A 26,547-nucleotide genomic window follows, 5' to 3' on the forward strand; every position below is an offset into this window, starting at 1 on the left:
AAAAAAAAATGGATATATCTATCGCGCGAAATTTTTTTTTCACCAATTTTTTCCCCCACATTTTAACACGTTTTAAAATACGTTTAAAAAAGAAAAAAAAAAAAAAAATTTACTCAAGAAAAGTTCTCGGAGAGATATTTAACACGGGGACGAATGAAAAAGTGGAGTAAACGAACGAGATAACGCGGATTAAAAAAGATGCGGGTACGTTTAAACTCTAAATGTTACGCATTATCCCAACTAATGTAAACGCATTAAAGTTGAAAAATCAAGGAAAAATGGTGGGGGCCGAGTGGATGGGGCTTTTCTAAATCTCGCTACATGCAAACTGCGCTCTCTTTTCACGTGAAAAGCCGGTGGAAAAGTGGCTGGCAAAATGCGGATGAGAAGTGCACTCGGCGGAAGTGTGGAAGAACGCGAGTAGTCCGACTCGCTCTTGCTTCCTGAATTCGAGGTATTATACCCTCCACCGTGTACACCGTGCATTTTTACGATCCGTTCATTTTTTTCACCGTCAAACAAAATCCGCCTTGTTTTCGCTAGAAAACTACCATCCCGTTATGTCGCGATCGATTAACACCTTTCTTTTTTTTTTTTTTTCCAATAAAAATGTGAATGGTTCTTCCAACCATTTTGCATTTTAGATTTTTTTTTTACATTAATTTTTTCTTCAAAACAAAATTCATCGTTTTCTGGTAAGAAGATCGTTTTTAACGTTTTTCTTTTTTGAACGACATCGTGTAATTTTTCTTCTCGTTAAAAACGTGAGTTTTTAGTATTTTCTTTTTTTTTTTAATTTTTTACTAAAAGAATAATGCACGTTGAAAAATAGATGCCGCTATTTTTACGATCATCCACCATTAATTTTTTCCTCGTCGTTTTTTAAATATTACACGTTACGTTACACGACTGATTAACTACTCTACTTTCCTTTTTTTTTTTTATTTTGCAATAAAAGTCAATACGAGCACACTTTTTTTTTTTTTTATTCTCATCCAACACCAAAAGAGCACAAAGCACAAGTTGAAAACGCGGGAATCGATACATTCCCTCGCTCTATAATCCCCCTGTCGATCCTCGTACAAGCAATTTCCGTCAACGTTCATTCGTTCCCGCGAATAATCGAATCATTCGAAGAGTATCATTTCGAGGCGGCGGCCCATCGAAACCATCTTCTCTCCTCCTCTCCTCCCGAGAATCCGGGGAGAACCATCCCTCTCATTTGCATTTAATTTCCCCCCCCGCGCAAAATAACGCGGATCCCTCCCGAGATTTCGCTTTTACGTTTTCCTCCTCTTTATCAGCGGTTACCCCACAACCTCTCGTCGAGGAGAGCTGGCGACGAGGTATACCTGTGGCAACTCCACCACGGCTACCACCACGGAAAAACGGCCGCCTCTCGTAATCAAATAAGACTCTGCAAACAAGAATCCAATTTCTATCCGTTTCCAACCCCCTCCTCCCACTCGCCGCTGTCGATGCTTTCTTCCGTGTAACGCGCCGCTGCTCACGGAATCGGAGGAAAGAATAAAGAGAGACAGGAAGTGGGGGATGGAAGCGGATGGATTCTTCGAGGATACTCGTTTATTGGCCTCCCTCGACCTTTTCCTTTCCCTTTTTCTTTTTTTTAAAAAGGTATATCGGATGAATTAGGAGTGGTTGGGGTCTTAATAAACCGCGGATATTTTTGAATATTTGAAATTGGTCCACGAGTTATATATAAGGAATTTGGAAGGAAGTTTTTTCTTTTTTTACCCAATGTGAAGGGGGTAAAACTAGTGAAACAGTATGGAAGTTAATATTGGATGAGTTAGGAATAAGAGAAATCTTGATAAAATAACAGATGAATATTTTGGATATTTGAAGTTGGTTTTCGTGAATCATCTAGAAATTTTTAAGAAATTTTAATTTTTTTTGAACATAAATAAAATAATAAAATATTAGATGGAAGTTATCGGATGAATTAGGAATGGTTAAGGTTTTAATAAACCGCGGATATTTTTGAATATTTGAAATTGGTCCACGAGTTATATAAGGAATTTGAAGTTTTTTCTTTTTTTACCCAATATGAAGGGGGTAAAAATAGTGAAACAGTAGATGGAAGATAATATTGGATGAATTAAGAGTAACTGAAATCTCGATAAAATAACAGACGGATATTTTGGAAGTTGGTTTTCGTGAATCATTTAAAAATTTTAAAGAAATTTTAATTTTTTTTGAGCGTAGTAAATAAAATAATTAAATATTAAATCGAAGTTATCGTATATTCTTTTATCCAATGTGAAGTTAATAAAATAATGAAACAGTAGGTGGAAGTTAATATTGGATGAGTTAGGAGTGAGTGAAATCTCGATAAAATAACAGATGGATATTTTGGATATTTGAAATTGGTTTTTGTGAATCATTTAGAAATTTTTAAGAAATTTTAATTTTTTTTGAACGTAAATAAAATAATAAAATATTAGATGGAAGTTATCGGATGAATTAGGAGTGATTGAGATTTTAATAAACCGCAGACGTTTTTGAATATTTGAAATTGGTTCACGAGTTATATAAGGAATTTGAAGTTTTTTTTTTTTACCCAATGTGAAGGGGGTAAAAATAGTGAAGCAGTATGGAAGTTAATATAATATATAATATATAAATTAGGAATAAGAGAAATCTTGATAAAATAACAGATGGATTTTGGATATTTGGAAGTTGGTTTTTGTGAATCATCTAGAAATTTTTAAGAAATTTTAATTTTTTTTAAGTGTAAATAAAATAATAAAATATTAGATGGAAGTTATCGGATGAATTAGGAATGGTTGAGGTTTTAATAAACCGCAGACGTTTTTGAATATTTGAAATTGGTTCATGAGTTATATAAGGAATTTGAAATTTTTTCTTTTTTTACCCAATGTGAAGGAGGTAAAAATAGTGAAACAGTATGGAAGTTAATATTGGATAAGTTAAAAGTGACTGAAATCTCAATAAAATAACAGATGGATATTTTGGATATTTGAAGTTGGTTTTCGTGAATCATCTAGAAATTTTAATTTTTTTAGAGCGTAGTAAATAAAATAATTAAATATTAAATCGAAGTTATCGTATATTCTTTTATCCAATGTGAAGTTAATAAAATAATGAAACAGTAGGTGGAAGTTAATATTGGATGAGTTAGGAGTGAGTGAAATCTCGATAAAATAACAGACGGATATTTTGGATATTAGAATAGTTCGCGAGTCATTTTAGAGAAATTTTAATTTTTTTTGAACATAATAAGTGAAATAATAAAACATTAGATGGAAGTTATCGGATAAATTAGAAGAGGTTCAAGTTTTAATAAATCGTAGACGATGAATGTAGTCTATAAATTATTTGGAGGAATTTTAATTTCTTCTTTTTGTCCAATAAGTAGTAAAATAATAGGTGGAAGTTTAACTTAAAAGTTGCATTTCTTTGACTGTAAATATTTTTTTTTTTTTTCTTTTTTGAAAAATGAAGAGGATCGAAGGAATTTTTCTTTTCGTCCAGTAAAATAAGCGCATATGTATTTGGAAATAATAGGTAGTGTAAAGTTATACGTGTTTGTGACTACATCTTCGACTATAAATATTTCATTTTTTTTTTTATTTTTTATATTTCGAGATGGGAATCGAAGAGAATCGGGAAGAGGTTTAAACCTGTTTGTCACTCACGCGATGGATAGACGATGAATAGATTATATCTTAAGCTCGATTGACTATTTATATATTATACATTCTTAGCACGCATGATGTGTTTATTGCTTCTCTCATGAGTCACGCGAGATACGCGGCTGCAATTGTTAGAATAGAATTTGCTTAGAACGATAAAATGGTGGATGGATCTATAGTGTAACGTTAAAACAATATGAATATTGAATATAATTTTCATATTCAAAATGGCAAAATAATTTTTATTAATTCGTGATTTATCAAATATTTGAATGCAATTTTGTTCTGCATATTGTTTGTAAAATAAAAGGGAGGGAGGGGGAAAAAAAGAGGGAAAGAAGGAATGTTTTTTTCAAAGGAAGTAATAAGACACCAAGCTGATATAAATTAAGAGCAAAAAAAAAAAAAGTGTAATGAAAAGGAAATGTAATACGGAGGCCTGGACAAGGGAGATTAATGCTTTCAAGAAAGTTTCCCAAAGAAATACGTACGTATTTGAAATAAGCATCGTACGAAAGCAATGAAATTAAAAAGCACTTTCTTAAATTACCAAAGAAATTCTTCCAAAAATTCTTTTCAACTTGAAATCTAATACTTGACACTCACGAATGAAAAAGAAGAAATATTCGTATTATTCTGATATTCCGTGAAAATTATACTTTAAAATTCGAATATATTCGTAATCGTAATTTAAATAATTCTATCGCAGAAAATATATAAATAGGAGATTAAATTAAAGAAAGAAAGAAAACTTACTATTATTATTATTCTCCATTAAAGCTGTCGCGAATGAGAATCAAAACCGGAATAAAATCCAAAAAAACGTCATCCCCGTAGACGAAAAAAAGAAAAAAACGATTTACAAGTCCGCAATGCGGAGATTCAAGTTTGAAAAAGCGAGAGTAGCTTTTTGAAAGGCTCGCGTGTGCCTCCTCGATGAAAGAAGATCGTTTTTCAACACACTTATCCAGAGGCTGTTCTGCATCTAATTTCCCTGTGCACGTTATCAACATCCCACTCTCTGGACATAGCACATGCTCGACACACGTGTTACACTATTATGTCAATCGTTACCACGTGGATAAATGCTCGAGCAATTTATTACTCCCAGTTTCCTTCCTTTCAAACCGTGTAAACCGAAAAACCGACGTGAACACGAGGAAACACGAGATCGTAGATCTCCTTGTAAAGATAAATATTTCCTAAGCTCTTTAATATCTCTTTTTTCTCTTGTTTCTTGTATTTTTTTGTAATTGGAAGGGAAGAAGAATATATAATTTCCATATTCAAAATGGCAAAATAATTTTTATTAATTCGTAATTTATCAAATATTTGAATATATAATTTTATAAAATTTCTTTCGAATCATGTTCAAAAAAACAATCGAATAATCCACCTCGAATCTAATTTCTTGTCATCATCAATCATTAACGATCATCCGGATATCGATTCTTCGTCAAAAAAAGAAGCGAGAAAAATTGTTTTTCCAAAAAATTAAATTCCACTTCGAACCTGGTATAAAATTCCACTTCCTAACCTAACCTAAATCCAATCCACCAAACGAAAAATCAACAAGAACAGGCAAGATTCACCGAACCGATCGAACCAGTTCAAGAGTCACGCGAGGCAAAAACGATAAAAAAACAAGAGGCAGGCAAAATTCTCTGGAAAACAAAACGAAACAAGAAAATCCTCTTTATCCGTGCACGCGGTCTCTCGACCACGGCCTCTGTTAATTAATTAACCGCTTTCGTTACGAGACAAAGTCCCTGACATTAGATTCGCCTCGAGAAATAACGATGGTGGAAGCTCACGGTCGGATGGAGGATCGGGGCCGATTTTTCATCCACGAATAAAAAAAAAAAAAGAAAAAAAGGATCGCGGTATCGCGTTTCGAGCTGGATTCTCCGATTTCTTCCTCCCTTCCTTCCTTCCTTCCTTGCTTCCTTAACGTCTTAACAAATGGCCCGTACGAGGAGAAAATCGACGAAGCCTCGTGAAAAATTTCACGAGGGAAACGTTCCTCCTCGTCCTCGTTTTAAAATTCCGGGAAAATCTCCTTGGAAACTGTTGGCGCGGTGGTTCCACGGTTATAACGGAGGAAAGTTTTATATACGCTGAATTTTAAGGTAAATTTGATATAGGACGTTGATTTTAGACGGAATTTTAGATGGAATTTATGATAGAATCGCGAGAGAGAGAGAGAGTTCGGTTACTTTGTAACGCGTTTGTTTTTTTTTTTTCCTTCTTTCTTTCTTTTTTTTTTTTTTTTTTACAGCGTTTGTAAAGAAAGATATTCGAAGAATCTTTCCTCTGGATATTCGTTCTGCGACGTAAATATCGAGGAATATTTTATATTTAACCTTTCCTGAGGTGGTTGCGTGTAAGTAGGAGAGATTTTTCATTTTTTTTTTTTTTTTGTTNTTTTTTTTTTGTTTTGTAGAAATAAGAAGATCGCGTTTTAGAATTTTAGAATTGAAATCGAATATGAAAAATTCGGAAATGACGATTATTGTATTTATTCAATATAAAATTTGCAATGTAAAATAGAATTTGTAAGAATAGCATTTATTTTTGAACATTGATAATGGATCTTTGTACGAAGATTGATTCGTGTGGAACGAGGCGTGAATTCAAACATTTATAAAATTTGATAAAGTGTATAAAAGAACGTGGAAAAATTGTGGATGACCAAAAAACTCTCAGATCAAATTCTACTAATTAATGGGTTAACTAAAAAAAAGAAAAGAATATTTAGTTCGGATATTATCTCAATGGAATATTTTTAAAAGTCGAGAGATCGGAATTTGAAATCCTTTCGTATTAACCAGAATGTGCGAGTCGAAAATAAAAGTGTTAACACAGTTGATGACTTAAGCCTGACCTTCGTCCTGCTGTTTATTGAATCGTCCGACCGCCTACTTTCGTGCACTTGCTATGATCTCATCTTTGAATTCCTTCTACGGTATGTTTTATTGTATAATGCGACGTCTGCTATAAATTTCAGGCTTAACGAATATCGATATGTTCCAGACATTCTTGCTTTGATTACGAACAGTGGCTCTAAATGAACAGAAATACCATTGATTCGAAATTTGAGATCGTATCTCATCTTCTGTTTCTTTAAGATCTTTCGAATTATTTTTAACTCTTCGGCACTCTTGTACTCGAGTTCATCCGAGAAATTCCAATTCTCAGATTTTCTTGACCCACTTTTTGTAATTTTCTTAGTATCACGTCCAATGTCAATTTCAAGTTTTATCAAGAGATTTTTTACTTTCATAATTTAGGATTAACTTACAAAAAGTGATGACGTAACGATCTAGATAATTATCGTGAAATTAAATGTCGAAAGATTAATTGTATCTTCATTTTAATTCATTCTTATATAAGAATTAAAATGATAAAATATTAATTTTTAGAAAATATTTATATAATAATTTTGTAATCAACAAATATATTATGTTGTTCGTAGACACAATCTCTCGTTTTTATCTTGAAATAAACACAGTATCCGAATCCTACTTGAGAATCCTACAAGAGACACATTCAATGCTTACAAGAGATTTAATAGAGCATACTTAGAAAAAAATGTTTCCGTAAGATCATAGACGATAACTATTAGATATAGACTTAGGACTTTCACAGCCTAAAGCGCTTGATAAGAAAGTATTTTCATTTAGGGAATAGAACTTTCACGATATTGAGTTACAGAATCGAAGCTAAAGTTCAAACGAGTTTATTGAATCATTTGAAATCTTCTTGAAATATTTTAATATTACATATATCAAATTAAAAAAGGATCGAATGTTTTACAAAATTTCTTATTTAAATATAAAAAGAATATAAAATTATATTTAATTAAATTATCAAAAAATTAATCATTAAATTAATAACTATCGATTTATATTCCTTCATTTTTTAAAACATTTCTATTTTCAATAGAACGTCAAAAAATTTTCCTCTCTAATGACCATATAATCCATATAATCCATATAATTCGTAAAACTTGTATGGAAAATTACATTGTTAAAAAGATTTCAATTTAAAACGTCCGATCCTTTTTTTACCTATTCATTTAATCCTTTTTTTGTATACGTAAATATTATATCCAGACGCCTCGAAGGCAGAATGCGGATGTAACAATATTCCTTCCTACGATCTCATGTCTCGTCGTTTCAACCGCAAAAAAGCACGGTACACGCCCGTGAAGTGAGTCACAGGCGCCGGTTCAGTACGTACAACGACGACAATGCACCTATATAATATATGAAAACGGAAAAGTTTCATTAGGTTCGTCGTTCGACTCACCGACAACGGGACACCGTGATTTATTGTTACGCGACAAAAACACGAAGGTTTGTTCGAACGGGCGCGTCACTTCTGTCACGAAGTTATTAATAAACGCCATCCTGTCATTGCCACCGTGCAGCCATGATTGATCCACCCGTTACGTCGAGCGCGACTTTAAAATTCAAATGCCGTTCGAAAAATATCGAGAAAAGAAATTAAGCGTGAAGCGCCACGTTCGGCCCTAATGCATATTTCACCGGTTCAATCCGTATATATCGTTAACAGGGAGCATTTTTACCGATCGTTTCGTAACGGTATTTTTGAATTGACCGTCGGATAGTTCTATGAATATTATTGCCTGATTTCAATTCGATACGATTCGTGACACGATTATTCTTAATCCGTTAGGAATCAAACACTATTACATTTAATTATTTCCTATTTATCAAAATATATAAAAAAAATATAGCTTGTCGTATATAGCTTGTCGTGTGATATTTTAAAATTTTATGAAATTATAAAATCTAGACAAAAGAGACAGTCTTTAAAAGAAGAAGAAAAGAAACGATAATGTATATTGACCGGGAAAATATTATACGTAAAATCTAATCGTTTATGCGATATCGAGCCTTAATAGGTTAAAGAAACTACATAAATATTTTGCTTTACCTGATTCAGAATTTCAGGAATGCTTCGAGTCCCGTACGTTTCTTAGAGAACAACAATCTCGACGAGTCTCTCCAGTTGTGTTTACGTTTCGTTCAAACACCAATAAGAAATGAACGTTCTAGTCGATAAGGAGCCATTGAAGCTTTCCGTTAAGGTAACGTCGTAATTAACTGAATCTCGAGAACACTTGTCATACACGCGAATTTCAATGTCACAAAAATATCACGAACATCGTGAATTCCAATATAGTAGCACTGGTAAGATCGGTTTTCATGAAACTCGAAACCGGTCACACGCGGTCCCTTCGAGGAAGAAACTATGGAGATGGTGTTCGGTCGACCGAGTTTCTATCGTTCGTCGATCGTAGTGAAAGAGACTCACTTTCGAGCGGAAGCGTCACGGATTTCCCTACCTCGAACCGGACACGTTGACAAACCGAGAGAGGAACGAACGGACAACACGACAGGACACCGGAGAGAGGTACGAAACGACGTACGTCCGGAGCGCGTGGCGTGTGCGCATCGACTGCTAACTAACTTCACCCGACGAGCATCGAGTACGATCTCTTGTCTCCGTCTTTGTTGCACCGGCGTGCATGCCCGCTTGACCCTCTCTTTCTCTTTCTCGTCGGTTTATCTCTATCGTTTCGTTCTCTGTTCCTCTCTCTTTCCATTCTATATAATTTTATCCTTGTCGCATGCGTCGCGTGTATACCTTGGAAGATCTTCGATCTCTCCTCCGTTATTTTTTCGTTTCTCTTCCACTCGTGTATTCGAGTCGAGAGATATTCGATCTCTCTTTCGTTTTTTTCCTTTTCATCTTCGTTCCACTAAGTGGGCTCGATCGTGTATCGTAAGTAAGCACAAGCTTTCTCGCGTCTTTCACGCTCACACTCCCACGATGATAGAAAGATGCATCGGCCGTGTTCCTAAGCCATTTAACATAATACTTTGCTATTTTCGAACACGATTATTATTCGGTGTTAAATTCATTTAATTTAATTTTTTTTTTTTTTTATATTTTACGATAACGATTCATCATGAATAGGTACTTTTGTTCGCATTACAGTTTTGGTTATGATTAACCAATGATAATTGCAATGGAATTAGAGGTATTATATTTCGAATTAAACGAGCAATAATTCAAACGAGATTACGCGAGTAACATGATGATATTATTATACTCCGAGGGAATAATAATACATTTCATCAAGTATTCAGTATAATTTGGGAATATAATATAATATGATATCAAAGAATTACGATGTTTTAATAGCATTTGAAAAAAATAGTTTTTTTTATATTTATCAAACATATATCAAATTTAATTTTAATTAAAATACAAATATTTTAATTACTTCTCCTGGTTAAATATCGTGAGTAAAATTAATTAATTTTAATTTTATACGTTTTCATATTTCACGTTCATATTGCTAAATTTAATTATATAATAGCGGGAAATGTTTAATACGAGAAAAAATATTAATAAATATAAATAAATCCAATTATAAAATAATCTTTCTATATATTAAAAATAATATTTAAAAGATTTAAAATAATATATTAAAAATAAAATATTATAATTAATAACGTATATTACGAAATCAAAATCTATTATTTCATCGTATTATTCAATGAAATAATAGAATTATATATTTGTATGATAAAATTATATTTGAAATGCAATAAAATAAAATAAAATAAAGCAAAATTTAAATTCAAATATTTTTACAAAATATTTTTACAAAAAAAGTATAAATTTATTTTATTTCCAACTTTTAAAAATTACGAATTTTCTATGCGAATAGCGAGCAATGAAATTTTAGAAATTCTTATCTCATCTTGACAGGGAACAAAATCAGGCAATTAACACAGCGGAAAAGGAGAACGAATATTTTTCAACGCAATTAAAATGCTAACGATAAAGAATCTGCAGGGGCGTTCGTTTAGTTGCATTCGGAATGTTGGAGGAGCAGTTTCGTAAACTTCCCCTTCTCGCGATAGAAATCGAAAACAGACTTCTCGCTCTTCTCGTGGAGGCGAGTCCTCCTCCTTTTTCTTGATATTTGATTCCAGAACGTGACTTCGCAGCTTTGCTTTTATGCCCTTTTTTTTTTTTCAGGCGAACAGGCATATCCATAGACAAATTCACTCAATCATTTTATTACACACCATTTGTATTTGCATATATAGTTATATATTTTTAATTTAAAATCTGATATTTCTTCTATAATTTAAATTTCGATTTTTCAACTTTTATTTACGTATACAAGAATCGAATTTAACGAAAGAAAAATTAAAAGAAAATTAACAGAAATTACAGAAATTGAGAAAATTAAATTTAAATTGCGTATTATATATTTGAGAACTATTACTGTGCAATAAAATTCTGAAACTACTTTTTAAAAATCCTTTTCTCGAATCGAGAAGATAAAAAAATTTCCAATTTAATTTTCGATTTGCTCTTCGCAGAGGAACAAAAGAATTTGGGAGAGCGTAAAAGAGATCCCTTTTTTCGAATAAAATACAAGGTAGTTTCATTTAAAACGATTACTAAAACTTGAAATCCATCTTGTATTTTTATTTTACTCTTTCTTTTTTTTCCCCTCTCTCTCTCTCTCTCTCCCATTCTTACGATCACGTTCTTTGTGCCACTTCTTTGACCAGTTCGTAGTTCTTCGGCGTAATAATAAAATTCTAGATGAAACTCGTGGAACAAGTGAGACGGCCATAAAAAACACGATCCGCATGCATTTCGACTCGAAGTATCATCCGATTGGTTGAAATTTGTTGAATACCTTATATGTACCATTCGTTTTGTATAATGAGATTCGTTTCGTATAATTTGCTGAATTGTTTTTTACATATTTTTTTTTTCCCCCCTATATTTTTTCCAGTTTTGCAAAATCGATAAAACCGTATGTTCGTTTATTTAATTTCATGTGTAATTTTAGAAGCTTTTTATAAAAATATTTCAATAATTTTTAAAATAATTTTTTTTTTTTAAAAATGTATGAAATATAATAATCTGAAAAATAATTTCAGATTAAAATTTGCGTAAACGATCGAATCGAAGAAACTAATCTAAACTTTTCAATTAATAATCCATTTGATGAATAAACATTCGATATACTATATTTAAATTACTCTCAATAGTAAACACACGTAATTGACTCGTAAACTTTTTAATGGTTTGCAACTTTAAGGAATAAAAGAGAGTTTTATAATCGTGATCGAAGTGAGGGATTTCCCCTTAATTAAAAATAACTTCGTATTTACAGTCGAAGTTTCGAAGCATCATCGTGAAACATCGTCGAAATTCATTCGTTTAATTGACAGATTTATAGAACGAGCATGCGCTTTGGCCGGCACAAAAGCCAGCCGTGAGTTAAAATACCTTTTAATTAACAGGCTGGAATGGCTGTAGAAACAAACTGTTGTTAACCAAACCACCCGTTCCATGTACGGTATCGATCTCGGGCAATATAAAATTATGAAGAATCGAATATTATAATCGTACGAGAAATATTTTCCACGGAAGAAATATTTGTGCACAAGTTACACGACACCAAAACCATTGCCAATCTCGCGATTTTTTTGTCGAAATTTTTCTTTTCATCTGCTCTGGGCTTCAAACGAGTTCCAACTGAAATTGTAACAAGTTTTGTCGAGGTTTTTTCGGACTCGATCGATAGCGCGGAAAAGTTGGCGAATTTAACAGAGAGAGAGCGAGAGAGAGAGAGAGAGTGAGAAAGAGAGAGAAAGAGAGAGAGAGAGAATAATAACTACTCTTTCAGACGTATTTTTCCAAAGTTTGATTTCGAGAAGTAACGTGTACCATTAACGCTGTCGAAGACGAAATGTCAAAATTGAAATTGAATTGGAAACATCTTCACTGTGAATTAACCGAGATTGGTTTCATTTTCCATGGAATATGGATACGTACCCTTTGTAACGAGAAGGGTGAAATTGAGATATCATAAGAGAGTTGACCCAGGGTCAAAAAGGGGTTCGTATATTACTCTCGTGTATCCAAACTGTGACGTTACCAAGGAAAAATAATATACGCTGCTGAATTATTTCTGCGATTATCCTCGCAATGCTCTTAAATATCTAATATCTATCCGACTTCGTGAAACATAATATTTTAAACTCTGCCCGCGGATCTAACACGGAGAAAATAGAATTTTTGTAAATTTGCAATTTTTAAAAGTAGAAAATAATACCGAAAAAAAAAAAAAAAACGAGAGGATTCTTTCCTTTAAGTTCAATTTCCAAATGAATCTAAATATCGTTATTATCGTTTTAATTCCAATCGCGAACTTACTTTCTCCCGATTCGAACGGGAGGAAACTTTTTGGCCACGAAAAGATTTCTTAACCGAATTTTACAATCAATCCTTCTCAATTTAGACGAGAGAAAAAAAATAAAAAGATTCTTCATCCACCTCAAATTCTATAAATTTCTTCTAAACGTGATCTTCAACGTGATCAAATAAATCTGAATAGTTTACACTCCCGATTCCAATCCGAAATTCTTTTCAAATAACAAGAGAATAATAGAAACGCCAAACGACTTTGGTATCGACTTGCCGATATTAGTCGACGTCGTCCCGAGAAATTTCGTGGTCGCAATTTGCGTATTAATGGCGTCCCGCGGAGGCAGCGCCGCCACGACTTCGGGGGGTGATAAAACGTATTTTACGACCGCGACCCCGAAGCGGTTTCTCCGTCCTCGCAATTAACGGTAAAACACCGGTGTGCACCCTGTGTGAGTGCACCTCGATACAAGCGCGAGTATGGAGGAGCACCTGACCAACGGTAAATAAAAACGTAATGGCACGGCGAACGCGGGATCGTTTTCATTTTTCCTGCTCGATACGGGATAGAGAACGAAGGTTAAAGGATGGCCGTTTGCGATTAAAGGTTAATTGCATAGGGGAAAAAACCTATTTTTGGGGAATTTCTGGGGAGTTTCCTTTTTTTTTTTCATTTCTGTTTGGAGTTGCACGTTTTGGAGGGATTTTTTTTAACGAGATCGTTGCAGGGGGATGCTGATGAGATTTCTTTTTAGGAGGTAGAATTCACTTTATACGCGAAGAGGGAATGAACACGTGATTTGTATGATGATAAGTGTTTATTATCTATTTTTTAATTTTTCAAATGATCGAGACCCAGGTTAATTCAAACGTACGTTTAGCTTATTTTTCGAATAGACAATTTCGTTCTAATAAATGAAATTATATAGGCGATATTAATTACGAATTATCGATGGTACAATAATTTTATTTTATTCGAAAATTATTCGAGGCGATTAAAACGTCTCCATTTTTAACTCGGCTCCCAATAAATCTAGATTTCTCTTCTTTTAATAGCGGATATAAATTCTTTCCTTGGTGAAAGGAAAGGCAATATTCAAATTGGACACTTTTTTTTTTTTTTTTACCTTCGCACACACGGGAAACGTGAGAATTGTCTTTTTCAAGGTCTCCCCCCGACAACGATCGTCAACCAATTAATCTTGGGAGTCGGCAAGAACATAAATGACCGTCCATCGAGCATTTTACAGGACAAAAGGACGAGAGAATGACACCGGGGGAACTTTTAATCGAAAAACTTGGAACAATGCGTCCTCGCTGCTTTTAACAATAAGTCCAATCCGATACCCGGGTCCCGCCAATTTCTTAAGCGTTTTATCATTCCATTCGACGGATGAACGTTGCAACTTCCAACCTATCGATCATCGGAGACTTCGATGCCCGCCATTATTCGCCATTATTCAAATGCTCGCGAGAAACGACGAGAAGTTGCGAATTTAATCAACTCTCTTCGGAGAATTCAACATTTCTTCTTCCTTTCTCGAAGAAGAAGTGGAAATCTTTCCTTCAGAAATGGAAATCTCTGCCATGTCGATTCGAATGAATGAACGATGGAACGCGTTTAATCCTCGTATAGCCGATATTCAAAATTTTCGACATCGTCCAACTTCTCAAGATCTTTTCCATCTTCGTTCGTGAACATTTTAATCTTCACAGAATCGAAAATTTTCGACTTCGTCCAATTTCTCGATCTGTGCCATCTTGATTAGTAAAATGATGGGACGCGTTTAATCCTTAGTGTTTAAAATTTTCGACAACTTCTCGATTTTTTTCATTTATATTAGTGAATATTTTAATCTTCACAGAATCGAAAATTTTCGACATTGTCCAACTTCTCCATCTTTTCCATCTATAATACATTCGTGAACATTTTAATCTTTACAGAATCGAAAAATTTCGACTTCGTCCAATTTCTCGATCTGTGCCATCTTGATTCGTAGAATGATGGGACGTGTTTAATTCTTAGTGTTTTAGTGTCTAAAATTTTTGATAACTTCTCGATCTTTTCCATTTACATTTTAATCTTCACAGAATCGAAAATTTTCGACATTGTCCAACTTCTCCATCTTTTCCATCTATAATACATTCGTGAACATTTTAATCTTCACAGAATCGAAAATTTTCGACATCGTCCAATTTCTCCATCTTTTCCATCTATAATACATTCGTGAACAATTTAATCTTCACAGAATCGAAAATTTTCGACATTATGTAACTTTTCCATCTTTTCTATCTATAATACATTCGTGAACATTTTAATCTTCACAGAATCGAAAATTTTCGACAATTTCTCCATCTTTTCCATCTACATTCGTGAATATTTTAATCTTCATAGAATCGAAAATTTTCGACATCGTCCAACTTCTCCATCTTTTCTATCTTCGTTCGTGAACATTTTAATCTTCATAGAATCGAAAATTTTCGACCAACTTCTCCATCTTTTCCGTCTATAATACATTTTAATCCTCACAGAATCGAAAATTATCTTCAACTTTTGATATGTTACTAATACACACTTACTTAAGTATACGTTCTATATCTCGGTTAACGAAATAATACATTTCTCCACCATATACCATTCCAATAATGAATCTCCTCCTCCAAACCTCCTTCAAACCCCAGATCGCGCACTCGGTTATTGAACTCGTGCAACTTCCTCCGCTGGACGAGTCGAATGCCCGGCAAGAAAAAGTACAAAAGATACGTAGATCCTCCCTTCCCTCGGAGGGACGGTTCTATCGGAAACGGATAATATCGTAGGGCGATATACGGGGCGCTCGACGAGCTCGAGGCTGGAAAAGAAGTAACACCGCGCGACACCGTGTACTCCCCACCGCCCCTTTTTTCACCGACCTCGAGTGTGGTTCTCGCCTTGTGTTCATTACGCCCGGTTTTACGACAACATTTTTCTCCGACAATGTCCTCCCTCGTGAGGGAGCCGCGCGCTGCGTCTCGTCGCCGTATTTTCCCTTGGAAATGCTCGATACACGGGGACATTTTCCCCCGGATAGAATTTATGTTTCCTCTCTCTCTCTCTCTCTCTCTCTCTCTCTCTCTCTCTCTCTCTCTCTCTCTCTCGTCTTCTATCTATTCTATGCCATGGCTATTTATCACACGATGCAGATTCTTCTGGCCGGTGTTGAACTAATTAATTGTTTAGAGGTTAATTAAAGAGTATGGAAAGATTGATTTACGATTCTGTTAGAGGAATAATTCTTTTTTTTGTGCGAATATTTTCTTGCAATTGGAGTATATAAGTTATATTAGCATTGTTTTTTTAAAGAAAAATTTCATCAAAATTATTGTGAAATATTTGTGTGAAGATTGAGATACTGGATTCAATTCATTTTTTTGTGGTATGAATATTTTCTAGCAATTGGAGTAATATTAGTAATATTAAAATAATATAAGTAATATTAAAATAAGTAATATTAGCATTGTTTAAAATTTCACTAAAGGAAAATTATTGTGAAATATTCGTGTGAGAATTATAAGATACGAATTACGAGGATTAAGATACGAATATTTTTTAGTAACTGGAATATAGGTAATATTAGCTCTGTTTAAAAGAAAAATTTCACCAAAGGAAAATTATTGTGAAATATTCGTGTGAGGATTAATATTTTCTAGCAATATACGAATATTTTTTAATAATTGGAATATAGGTAATATTAGCACTGTTTAAAAGAAAAATTTCACCAAAGAAAAATTATTGTGAAATATTCGTGTGAGGATTAAGATACGAATATTTTCTAGCAATTGGAGTATAAGTTATATTAGCATTGTTTAAAAGAAAAATTTCATCAAAGGAAAATTATTGTGAAATATTCGTGTGAGGATTAAGATACGAATATTTTTTAGTAATTGGAATATAGGTAATATTAGCACTGTTTAAAAGGAAAATTATTGTGAAATATTCGTGTGAGGATTAAGATATGAATATTTTCTAACAATTGGAGTATAGGTAATACTAGCTTTGTTTAAAAAGAAAAATTTCACCAAAGGAAATATTCGCGTTAGGATTAAGATATTGGATTCAATTCATTTTTTTGTGATACAAATATTTTCTAGCAATTGGAGTATAGGTAATATTAACACTGTTTAAAAAGAAAAATTTCACCAAAGGAAAATTATTGTGAAATATTAATTCTTCATTATTCTACATACATTGTTTCTTTGGATATGAGATATAAATGGACACAAGAGAATAGATATCATCTTCGATGCGATCTAATCTAACCAATATACAATATATGTAACCTTTGATATCGATTGTTTCGAATATTCTCGAGACGTGTGCTAATTAAACGTCGTGTTAATTAACGCTTTTGGATCTGTAAGCGGCGCGGAAACAAGGATCGTCCATTTCCTTTGTTTCCGCGCCTCGTCCAAGAATCGCAAATCTGTGCTTCCTTTGTTCCCCCCGTTACTCGTTTCAAGTTTTACTTGAAACTTGATCGTTTCACCTTCATCGATCGTCCACTTCGTAATTTGTTTTACACGCTTAAAGAGATATCTCCCCTTTGTTTTTGAAACAAACAAGTGGTGCACTCTTTGGAAACGGTTTCAAAAGTTCAGAGTTCGATTTTATTACGTCGTTTAACACGTGTATAAATGATTCTTCCAATTCTTAACCCTTTAACCCTTGGCGGTACTTTTAGCACAGCCAATCGTTCTAAAAAAAAAAAAATTATTTTACTAAAATCAAATCGTTCTAAAAAAAAAAAAAAAATTATTTTACTAAAATCAAATCGTAATACTTTTGGAATATGGCTGTTCATAATCACAGTACTCAAAATATTTATTGGTTTTCGAGACAATAATTGTCATAAGTTGTTCATCAAAATATTTAGAAAAGTATTTACAATTCTTCAGACTCTACGTTTCAAAATCAAAATTAACATTATTGTTTATATACCACATCCGCCTCTGCCTATAATTTTAATATACGATTCTCAATTTTTTCCTAACTTTATCCCATAAAATTATACGTTTTTTTTTTAAACTTCTTTTCAACTGTAAATATCCGATTTTAATAAATATTTCGTATTTTATGCATATTCCTTTCTATATTTTTACACGAGCACGGGTTATTAAACTGTATCGCGTAAAATAATAATAAAAATGGAGTAGAATGATTAATACGAGTTCATCCGTTATTTAGTTTAATCGGGGGAAAAACGTAAAAAAAAAAAAAAAAAAAAAAAAAAAACGATGCAGAACAATGAATCCAATATACCATTTTATACGATAGGTATAAAAAGCATAAATAATTCCCATGAAACGTAAGATACAACAATGTCGAATCGTAAAAGAGCATTCTTCAAAAATAATTGTTAACAAAAGGAATCATAAATATTTGGAAATTATTCTCCAAAAAATGCACGATGTACATAATTTTCGATTATTCTTGTTGAAAATAAATCCACGTGAAAGCAGTGAGAACGATAACGGGAAAGGGGTAATAATAAAGCAGTTTCATCCTTCGCGTTACTGCGAATCGTTCGCGAGAAATAAAATCGATTTCCTCAAGTTCGACGGTTTCCCATCTAAAATAATGTCGAATGCCTTCCGACCGTCTCGATTAGGTAATTCCAATGTGGATGGAAGTCGAGTCCATCGTATCCTGCGAACTCTATTTCCGTTCCAGTTGCCTCGATGGCGACTCTTCCTTCTTTTTTCTTTCTTTCTTTTTTTTTTTTTTTTTTCTCGAAATAACAAGCCAAAGTTCAAATTATTCTTCTTCCTCTTCCTCTGCTCGGTTAAATTTTAATAATTTAAATAATTTAAAACGGATTTGGAAGTCGGATTTATCGTTGGACTTATCCTCTATTTCGATGACAACTTTTCCTTCTTTGCAAATGATAGTTTAAACTTCTTCTTCTTCTTCTTCTTCTTCTTTTTCTTCTTTTTCTTCGATTCTGTATCCGAAAAAGTTCGACGATTACAGTAAAAAGACTTTTCTAGATTTAATCCAAGCGCTTTGATGTCAACTTTCACTTCTTTCGCAACAATAATCCAAAATACATCATTCCTCAAAGATTTCCCCAGTTCAGAATCGTATCCTCTGAATATTAAATCCAAGCATTTCAACCTCAACAATTATATCTCGTATAAAAATTTAATATCTATCGAATCGAGGATAGACCTAATCGCCTTAATCGCAAATTCAAACACGCTTCAAACGCTTCCGCATTGTTTCTCTCAAAAAAGCTCCACCTCCGCCCGGAGAAGGAATTAGAAATTAGCGTTTGTCTCCTCGCGTTTATCCGATCCTCAGATCCTAGCGTCGTTTCGTGCAGAAACGTTTTCTTCCTCCCGCGTCTCCATCGCTGCACGCCACGACGTTTTCTTTGAAAAACTCTCGCGAAAAAAGCCCTGCTCCTCCCTCCCTCCCCCTCCCCTCTGTCGTCAGCTTTTTCGATTCACGACACTTTGGACACGTTGAAGCGCATCTCCACCCATCTCGGTCGCGAGAAACGTTTCGCCATGGTTTTTTCGACGAAGAAGAAGGGGAGAGGGGGGAGGGGGAGGAGGGGGGCTTGCGTGGTTGCGCAAACAAGTCACCGCCGTGAGAGACCGTTTACCCTTCGGAAAAAGCGTTGAAAGCTCGGTTCAAAGCTCGCGGCCAACGCATCTGCCGCGCGATTGGCTCGGAAAAGTGCTCGGATAGAAAGATAGTTTCACTTTGCAAATTGGAGGGTGAGGAAACAGACATCAAAAGACGTTCTCGCTCGCGTTTCCACTCGTCACTTTCTCGCGTGGTGACCCCTCTTTTTTTTCTTTTTTTTTTCTTTCTTTCTTTCTTTTTTTTTTTTCTCGCTCTAGTCTGGTTGATTTTTGACAAGTGGGGAGAATGGAATCTCTTCTGTTTCAGAGATTTGTAAAGAAAGGGTATCCGTGTGGTTTGGATAATTATTTGCGAAAAATTGTTATCCTGTTATCCTTCGATTTTCACGATCTCTTTTTGATAAATTGAATTTTTTTTGTTGATTTGCAAGGAAGAGTCGAGCTCGAGGATATATTTGGTCGATAGTCTGGTTGATTTTTAGCAGAGAGAATGGAATCTCTTCTGTTTCAGAGATTTGTAAAGAAAGGGTATCCGTGTGGTTTGGATAATTATTTGCGAAAAATTGTTATCCTGTTATCCTTCGATTTTCACGATCTCTTTTTGATAAGTTGAATTTTTTTTGTTGATTTGCAAGAAAGGGTCGAGCTCGAGGATATATCTGGCCAATAATGATCTATCTGATTGATTTTTGGTAAATGGAGAGAATGGAATCTCTTCTTTCAGAGATTTGGTGATTTGTGAAAGAAACCGTGATTTGGATAATTATTTGCGAAAAGTTGTTATCAACTTCAACTTTTTTGACTTTTTAAGTTGAATTAATTTTAAGAATTTTTGTGAATTTTTATGATAGAAGTCGAGGAACAAGTGCGATTTCTTTTTTGTTGATTTGCAAGGAAGGATCGAGCTCGAGGATATATCTGGCCAATAATGATCGATCTGATTGATTTTTGGTAAATGGAGAGAATGGAATCTCTTCTTTCAGAGATTTGGTGATTTGTGAAAGAAACCGTGATTTGGATAATTATTTGCGAAAAGTTGTTATCAACTTCAACTTTTTTGAGTTTTTAAGTTGAATTTTTGTGAATTTTTATGATAGAAGTCGAGGAACAAGTGCGATTTCTTTTTTGTTGATTTGCAAGGAAGGATCGAGCTCGAGGATATATCTGACCGATAATCTGGTTGATTTTTGGCAAGTGGAGAGAATCTCTTCTGTTTTAGAGATTTGGTGATTTTGTAAAGAAAGATGGTTTGGGTTATTTGCGTTATCCTCCGATCTTTTTTGATAAATTGGATTTTTGTGATAGAGGGAAAAGAGAGAATTTTGTTTAGAGATCTATTGATTTGGAAGGAAGGATATATTGGGAAGGTATTGTGGCTTGGAAATTGTTTGAGTAATTATTTATATAAATAATTATTTATTGTGAAGATTTTGATGGTAATTGTTCATTAAAAAGTTAATGCTTCGAAACAATTAGATTAGTTAGGTTAAAAAAATTAATCTAAATATTAATTCGATTTAACAATTAAATAAGTTTTTATTTAACCTTGATTTGAAATTAAATTAAACTTAGAATTAAGATAAATTAATTGGCGTTGAATAAAAATTTATGTAATAGTTCATGTTGAATTTAGATTAGATTAACTTTTTACCATCACTAATTAAAATCTTCATAATACTAATTCAATGACAGATAATGTATTAAAAAAATATCGAGATCGAAGGATGATATCCTTTTTTCTAAATATTTTCTGTTATTTGATCGTAAAATCGAATTAATAATATTTCATACCAAACATTATACCTTATATAAATGAAAAGCTGAATATATTGAAAACTCTTTTGCACCTTTCACTTTTCTTGAGAAGAAAATTTATGACGCGATCATATTGCTGTAGAAATAAAAAATCCTCATAAACTGTACATTCACATTTCATCGAAATATTAACTTTTAACTTGTACAGGATTTTCTTGTCAGTTACAATCATTGTTATCAAAATCTCAAGCTAATACCTAATAACTTGGTTTCACAACAACTACCAAGAGAGAAACAATATAAAAATTACAATATCCATCTTTTTATCATTTATCCAGATAACAAATTAAATATTTTAACTCTATCCTACTATTGAATTTTCTGAAAATAGCAGATAAATAAATATCACGCTTGAAAAAGATCAATCCATTCTTCCTCTTACCCAACACCTTGATTAATTTCGCTTTAATATTACAGGTGAACATATTCGTGAAAAAAGATACGTTTCCAATAAATTCCAAATCGATCAACTTCTCCCCTCGTCAAAATGCAAGGGCAATAAATAAAGATAATCCTAACTCGATCGATATCGCTCATTAACGTCCATTAATACCGCGCGATCAATTAACAGCCAACTTCATATGGGTATCCGATAGACGAGGGACAATATCCCTACGGCCAATACCGATTCCACGATTCAACGAACGGTCTCCAAACATCCAATCCCCCCCAAACAATAACCCTCGTCGGCCAACAGCAATAACCCTCCTCGAACCCTCCCCTATACGTGTTCGAGGGGCCCTCGCGGTTATAATCCGCCGCCGGACCGATGATAATAGAATAAACTCGTTTTCCCGTGCAATCGGAAAGAGCATAGTCGGAAGACGAATCGCGTGCACCTCGATATCGCGGCCAGGAATTAGTTCCTTCGATCGAGAAGGAGATCGCGTGGGACGAATACGCGGAGGGATGAGTCAGTCGCACAACTTTCAGAACTTCGATACTCTCTCGGCTCGATCCATTTATGCCCCGATACATTTGTGTATTTCATCGAACCGGCTATGGAACGCGATTATACGTATGTATATGTATATGTATATATGGAAGAAGGTGGGGCATAAGGTGAGTTGCACGAAGAGGAGGGTTGCTTACGGGGATCGAACACGACATTTCGTCTCGAAAAATATTAAATCTGGAGACACGATATATTGGAGATTCCATCGGAGAGATCGATAGGATTGGTGGTTTAATTGGAACAAGTTTACAAGTTTTGAATCTAGAGTGAAAAAAATTGTTTTTTTAATCAATTTTGTCGTATCGTATATATAGTTGATATAATAGTTGACCTTTTTCGATGTTCGTTCATTCGAATACACCCGGCGACAATTGTCGATTGATAAGATCGTATCGAAGAGATTAAACGAGGCGGATGGTTTTGATGTTATGTGTACGATAACGTATTGTAGTTTCCAAAGAGTCGAACGGATAGCAAGTGAAGCGAAGAAATATCTTTTCTTTTTCAGAAGAAAATGAAGTTAATTAAGTTCTAGGGAAATTAATATCCCTAAATTTTGTCATATCGATAATGTTAAAGTTTTCCATATGTTCAATTGTATTTTCCAAGAATTAACAGATAACAAATGAAGAAATCCCCTTTCTTTTTCACTAGAAGATAAATAGATAGGAAATGAAGCGAGGAAATCCTTTTCTTTTTCATCAGAAGACATTAATGAAATTCTAGGGAAATTAATAACCCTAATATCAATAGCGTTAAAAGTTGATCTTTTCGATAAGTTCAATTCTATTCTCTAAGAATTAAATGGATAGCAAGTTAAGCGAAGAAATCCCTTTTCTTTTTCACTAAAAGACGTTAATGCAATTCTAGAGATCCCTAACCAATTTTATCTTATCGATGTCATAGCAAGTGAAGCAAAGAAATCCCCTTTCTTTTTCACCAGAAAAAAATTTGTCATATCGATAATGTTAAAGTTTTCCATATGTTCAATTGCATTTTCCAAGAATTAACAGATAACAAATAAAGAAATCCTCTTTCTTTTTCACCAGAAGACGTCAATGAAATTCTGAAATTAATATCCCTAACCAATTTTATCGTATCGATAATGTTAAAGTTTTCGATACGTTTAATTGTATTCTTCAAGAGAGTCAAACAGATAGGAAATGAAGCGAGGAAATCCCTTTTCTTTTTCACCAAAAGACATTAATGAAATTCTAGGGAAATTAATAACCCTAATATCAATAGCGTTAAAAGTTGATCTCTTCGATAAGTTCAATTGTATTCTCCAAGAATTAAATGGATAGCAAGTGAAGCGAGGAAATCCCTTTTCTTTTTCACCAGAAGACGTTAATGAAATTCTAGGGAAATTAATATCCCTAACTAATTTTGTCATATCGATGTCATAGCAAGTCGATGTCGAAGCAAAGAAATCCTCTTTCTTTTTCACCAGAAGAAAATGAAGTTAATGAAGTTCTAGGGAAATTAATATCCCTAAATTTTATCACATCGATAACGTTAAAGTTTTCGATACGTTCAATTGTATTCTCCAAGAGAGTCAAACAGATAGGAAATGAAGCGAGGAAATCTCTTTTTTTTTTCACCAGAAGACGTTAATGAAGTTCTAGGGAAATTAATATTCCTAACTAATTAAGAAGACTCGAAAAGACTCCAACGTGGAAAGACAACGTAACCATCCTGTTACCATCCTCCCTTGATTTATTATTCCATGCAATCTCTTGCTACAACCACCACCACTGTTCCTTCCTCCTTCCTTCCTTCCAGAAAAGACGAGAAAAAAGACGAGAAACGAAAAGATTGGAATGGAAAAGAAAGCTCGTATCGATTCGTCCCGTTAATCGGTGGTTCGCGATAGCAAATCAAAGAGAATGCACGAGTGGCTTTTAATGAAACAGAGAAGGGAAAAAAGTAAGCGGTCTAATGGCGCTTGCAGTTAATGCCACCACCGCCGCCGCTTGGTTTAACGACGTCGATGCCCCCCTCTCCCCTCCACTTCCCTTTGCTGCTCGCGTGTCTTTCCTCGAGTCTAGAGCGAGTCCAAAAGCGAGACACCGCCCTGTTGCGATCAAACCGAGGCAAGGCCATCTTCCTAATTAATGCAGCTTTAGTTGCACACTTTAAGGAAACGGGGGCCTCGTTACTAAGTGCTTCGCCCCGAAACGATTCCTTTTTTCCTCCCTCGCAAACGCGCACTCTCGTTACCATCGTTACCTTAATTCTCAACCGCTCTCGCGATGTTTATCTTTCATTTTCCTTGGCTAACGGTAAGAGAGAAAGAGAGAGATGCCTCGAAATTTCAACGAGACCACCCCTCCTCCCCTCCCCGTTTAATTACCGATTTTACTTGACGTAACTCTTAAAGCGCGGTGGACACGTTTATCCGTGTAAATCGTGGATGGAAACGTGGGGGAAGGGTGATGGCGATTCCTCCTGAGAGAGAGAAAGAGAGAAAGAGAGTGTTGACGATAGGGCGATTTAATCTTCGGATAAACGGCTTTACGGGGATTTTGGAAGGGTTTGAAAAAGATGGGAGTATATGTTTTATTAAAAAAAAAAAAAAAAAAAAAAAAAAAAAAAAAGGTGTTAGGAACCGATAGCAATATTCTTTTCTCTTCCCTCGAATGTGTTAACCTTTATCGGATATCGGATCTTTATAGGTGCACCAGTTGTTACTGGGTCAGAAGTATTATTTGCCGTTCATGTGAAAATGTCATATTAAAGGCGATATCGTCTGATAGAGCGGAGAAACAGTCGAAGATCGATACATAAAGGTTTAAAATAAAATATACTTGTATCTCTACTCTTCTAACTGCCTCTTTCACAAATTGAAAAGAAAAAGATGCAAGATCCTATACAAATCCCGTATATTTCCCTGTACATTCCAATTCCTCGTTTCAAGCTATCGAATCCTTTAATCCTTTAAACCCCCTCGATCCATCTCTTCTTCCACCATCGATCTATCAAAAATTTAAGACATTTTTCATCTCTCAACGCACGTTTCAATATGCCTCCTCCACCGATCATCTCCTCTCCAAATCGTTCGTTTTAAAACGATTACAAAAGACTATTCAAAATTCCCGCCGCTCGTTCAAATCCACTTCGTCTCGATCGGCGCGCGCCGCTTAACCGATCTTGATCCATCGACCGATTTTACTTGACGGGCGAGTCGAAAACTTGGCGAGGCGATATCCGATCGAATCGAATTTTCGATGATCGAGCGAATTCCGAAACCCGGGTTTGGGACGTTTGTGGCAGCGGCCGATCGATATCGGGGGAGGGGGGAGGGGACACATTGCTGGGATTCGCACGTGCCGCACGGAATATCATTGCGCGTCGGCCACTCGTGAAACTGTATCCCGCAAGCGCGCATATTTATATAACATCGGCGATCGGTAATGAGAACGACCCCCGGAAGGAATATCTCGGCCCTCCCGGGCCCGATTTCCATAATTTCTGCAATTCAACCGCGGCTGTCGTATCGGCGACCCTTTAAAATCGGCGACGAAAAAGCGAATAAACAGGGAGGCGATTAACGTTTTTCCGATCGCGATTATCTTTCGGTGAACCGTGGAACGATGAATTGGAAATTTCAGTTCGGCTTTTAGGATGAGCGATCGATCGATCGATCGATCGATCGATTCGATTCGATTCGATTCGATTCGATTCGATCGACGATGACTGTGCGCCTCCATTTTTTTTTAGTTCTTTTTTTTTCCAAGGAATGGGAATTAATGGAGGGTGAAATTTGATTTTTGACCACGGTGTAATTGTATCGCGCGATCGAGGTTGCGGGACGTTACTTATGGAAAGTTTTATTCACCGTCGATTGGAAAATTGGAAATGATTTTTTTTTTCTGTTTCGTTTTATTTCGAGGGAGGAGGTTGTGTGGTGGTGGTAATGGAAAGGACGGATTGGCCAAGTGAATCGCGTGTACGTGTTTCGAAGGGAAGCGATTTTAGGGGGATAAAGTAATTGTATTTTACGACGGAAATGTTTTGATATCGAGATTTTATCATCAAATTGGAAAATTGGGCGGGATCTTTTAAAATTTTTAAAATGTCCATTGAACATCGACGCGATATCCACGACGCTTCAAATATATCAGATCGAATATGGCTGAGAGAATTGGATTGTTTTAACAGATTCTATTCTACTATTCGTGAAAATATAAT

At 34.6% G+C, this 26,547-nt stretch overlaps 1 protein-coding gene across 8 annotated transcripts in view; it reads right to left on the bottom strand.

The window, feature by feature from the left end:
- LOC122712377 (guanine nucleotide-releasing factor 2) overlaps window positions 1–26,547 on the bottom strand; it is an 84,860-nt gene that overhangs the window by 28,564 nt on the left and 29,749 nt on the right. The window contains exon 1 of one of the 8 annotated variants that reach the window (XM_043931971.1): window positions 8,640–9,118. The exons of the other annotated variants lie outside the window; for them this stretch is intronic. The gene's annotated coding sequence lies outside the window, so the exon portion shown is untranslated. Of the gene's footprint in view, window positions 1–8,639; window positions 9,119–26,547 lie in introns of those variants that run through there. 8 annotated transcript variants of the gene reach the window in all.

This window comes from Apis laboriosa, unplaced genomic scaffold (assembly GCF_014066325.1).
Source record: "Apis laboriosa isolate Shangri-la unplaced genomic scaffold, ASM1406632v1 scaffold1_cov151, whole genome shotgun sequence".
Taxonomy (NCBI): Eukaryota; Metazoa; Arthropoda; class Insecta; order Hymenoptera; family Apidae; genus Apis; species Apis laboriosa.